Genomic DNA, 3,989 nt, shown 5'->3' with positions numbered 1-3,989 from the left:
TCCTCCTCCTCCTCCTCCTCCTCCTCCTTCTCCCTCTCCTTCTTCAGGAAGCTCTTTACTAACTGAGCCATCTGCTCAGGCTCTTCTCTGCCATCTTAAGCACTTGGAAATGGCAACTCCTCCACACTGGCCTTTCCACACAAGTATGAGAAAGCCTCACTTCTAGCATCTAAAACCTAAAAGGCTGCCTGGGCCAAAGTTGCAGAGGAGTGGGAATACAGAAGTGTCTAGGAAAAGGCCTGATGCACAAACTACAAGTCCTCCCTGGGAAAGCACTGGCAAACAACAACCAGGGAAACAACAACCAGAAACAAGATCTGAGCAAGAGCTAGGCCTTTCTTTCCCCACGTAGGAATATAAAAACTAAGTCTCTATGACTGAAAATTTTTACCTGTGAAAATTCAACCACCCATTTCTTCTAGAAGAAAAGAAAGGAAAATATTAATAAGGTTCTAATAAAGAATCTTCTAAACAAACAACATGAAACACAATGGAAGTCAGGCCTGGTGGTGTGGGACCTACAGTTCCAGCTACTCAGGAGGCTGATATGGGGTCAAAAGTTCAAGGCCAGCTTGAATAGCTTAATGGGGCCTTGACTCAAAATTTAATTTTAAAAAATGTTTAAGAAAGGGGTGTAGAGGGGTGCAACTCAGCAGTAGAGTGCTTACCCGGTGTACAAGAGGCCCTAGCATCAATTCCTAAAGCCAGTACCAGGAAACAAAACAAAAAAAGCCAGGTGTAGTGGCATATAACTTTAATCCCTGTATAAGTAGGCAGGGGGACATCTGGTCTACCTAGTGCTTTCCAAGTCACCCCAAGGTACATATTAAAACCCTGTCTCAAACAGAAAACAAACAAAACAAAAAGGGAAATGTATAAAGGAACAGTATATTAATTTGGCAACACAAAAATTTTAAATCCCTTTATGATATGACTTGAAATAAAGGAGACATGCAGCCAAGTGAGGTGCATGGAAACTGTTATATTGCTGTCAATGGCTCCTTTAGAACTGCAGATCAGCAGGAAATATACAACCGAACACAGACACAGGAGCACTACATCTACTAGCAACTTCCTAAAACCACCAAAATGTTTCTATGTGCAAATGAAAAGAACCTTAATTTTATTAAAAAACCTAGCAAATGTAAGCATTTTAAAAATGAGATGTATTTATCAAAAATATTTTAAGTACAATAATATTAAGTGCTCATAGAAACATGAAAAAAAAAACAGTTCTGTGTTGCTACTGGTAATGTTTGTTCATTTAACTGTTTAGAGAACATTGTCTGCTGAATCCACACAGCTAAATCTTTAGAGCATAAAGTCAGAGCATGTTTCAAAGGTGTCCACAGGGCTGGGGTGGGGCTCACTGAGCAGAATAATTGGCTAGCATGCAGGATGCCCTGGGCTTAACCCCTACCATTTCATGAAGGGGTCATGGTAGTACATGCTTCTAATCTCAGCCCTCGGGAAGTAGACACAGGAGGATCAGATGTTCAAGGTCATCTTCTGATACTTAGCAAGTTCAAGGGCAACCTGGCTAGAAACCCTGTTTAGGAGGGAGGAAGAGAAGAAAGAATGGGAGAGACAGTGCATGTATACAATAATGCCATCTAATAAATTGTTAAAATAAAAGTATTATATACTGTTATGGACTAATAGGGTTTATCAAAATGCATGCCCACAATGTCACCTAGTAACTAATTCCTTATGGAAAAAAGGGAAGGGCCCCAACTATAACAACACTTCATGTCTAAGGCTCAGAAGTGACCATGACAAGACTTTCATCCGAATAGTGAGGAAAAACTATTTCTTATAGGTGGAAACATTTTACTATTCAGCACAATGTTTCTGGGTCTGGTGAGTCTGATATAACCTAATCACTGTACTATGCACAGGGCCGTGCTCTGAGTAAACTTGGACTGGCCACATCTGTCTCATTTGTACTTTCACAACAGCTGTACGAAGGGCTGGGAAGGTACCAGCCTGTGATAAGGAGCTGGCTGGTACAGCCTGGGCCCTGTTCCAACCTCGAAACAAGATGTCCTCTAATGCCTTCTCCCAGGGACTCAAATAGCCCTGAGGTATAAAGCCCATGCCAAGCTGCTTTCTGGGTCTCTTGACACTATGTAAAACAGACAGATGCAGGTAAGATTCCATCACCCCAGGTGGCTTTTCTGTGCCTTAATGGACTAGTTCATAATGAACTAGATGTCTATGGACCCCCTACACTTATCATGGGTAATCAATCCACCGTATGCATGAGTGCTCTATCTCACTGCACACAGACAAGTTGGAATCTGGTATCTGTGAACATACTTTACACTGAGATGCTCAGGAAGAATGGGGGAAGTTAACATTTCAAGGAAAGACAACACAGAAGAGAAATAAGCCTTAACAAGGGCTAACTCCTGAAGGATTGGCCTAAGTAAAATATGAGAAAGAGCGTTTAGTCATGAAGCAGCCTTGGGTACTGTCAACAAAATAGTAAAGCCTATTTGCAACTAAATGCTTTCAGCAGATAGGAGATGTGATTACAATTTTTTTCTTCCTATCTAAATATGGCAAGAACAGAGTGGTGGTGGTGCACACCTTTAATCTCAGCACTTGGGAGGCAGAGGCAGGGGTATCTCTGAGAGTTCGAGGCCAGCCTGGTCTACAGAGCAAGTTCCAGGACAGCCAGGGCTACACAGTGAAACTCCATCATGAAAAACTAAGATGATGATAATCATCATCATCATAACAATAAAATAATAAGTGTGTCAAGAAAACAGCATCGAAGAAACTGAAGAGTTGACGACAGTAACAAACATGAAACACTAGGTATTCTTTCTAATACCTTGCTTAGAACACCACATTTGGCCAGACAGTAGTGGCACAAACCCTTAAATCCAGCATTGGAGGTAGAAAGGCAGGTGAATCTCTGTGATTTTTGAAGTCAGTCTGGTCTACAAAGTAAGTTTCTGATCAGTCAGGACTACACAGTGAAACCCCATCTCAAAGAACTGAGAGAGAAAGAGAGACAGAGACACAAAGAGAACAGAGAGAGAAAAAGATGGCGACAGAGAGACAGAGACAAAAAGAAAACAGAGAGAGAAAAAGACAGACAGAGAAACAGAGACACACACAGAGAAAAGAGAGGGAGAGGGAGAGGGAGAGGGAGAGGGAGAGGGAGAGAGAATGCTCCAGCATGCACAGGTCATCAGGTCCTATGCTGTCAAGACTGGAGGAATACAAACAAACAAATCATATTGAGTGCCAGGTGTTCTTGTGTATGTGTATACCTGTGTATACCCCTAACAAAAAGCTTCCTGCACTGGTTGTTTTCTTTTTTTGTTTTGTTTTGTTTTGAGGTTTTATTTTGTCAACTTGACACATGCTAGAGTTATCTGGGAAAATGGAACCTCAACTAAGAAAATGTCTTCATCAGATTGGCCCATGGGCAAGTCTGTGGGGGTAATTTCTTGATTAATGATTGACATAAGAAGACTCAGCCCAGATTGGAAAGATGGCTCAGTGGTTAAGAGCACTGACTGCTCTTCCAGAGATCTTGAGTTCAATTCCCAGCAACCACATAGTGGCTCATGACCATCTGTAATGGGATCAAATGCCCTCTTCAGGTGTGTCTGAAGATAGCTACAGTGTACTCATATAAATAAAATAAATCTAAAAGAAAAAGAACTCTTAAGCTCTCACCTTTCTTACTCTCTAGTCCTCCTTCTCTCTTTCCCTTCCCCCATCTCTCCACATAGCCATGGCTGCTCTCTCTCTCTCTCTCTCTCTCTCTCTTCTCTCCTTTCTCCCTGCCTTTCTACAATAAATCTCTAAAACCATTAAATAAATGAATGAATAAATAAATAAATAAATGAAAAAGAAAGAGAGAGAGAGGAAGGAAGAAAGAAAGGAAGGAAAGAAGAAAGGAAGAAAAGAAGGAAGGGGAAGGGAAGGGGAAGGGAAGGGGAAGGGGAAGGGGAAGGGGAAGGGGAAGG

The sequence above is a fragment of the Mus caroli genome, chromosome 18, assembly GCF_900094665.2.
Source record: "Mus caroli chromosome 18, CAROLI_EIJ_v1.1, whole genome shotgun sequence".
Classification (NCBI taxonomy): domain Eukaryota; kingdom Metazoa; phylum Chordata; class Mammalia; order Rodentia; family Muridae; genus Mus; species Mus caroli.
This window is presented reverse-complemented; position numbering follows the sequence as displayed.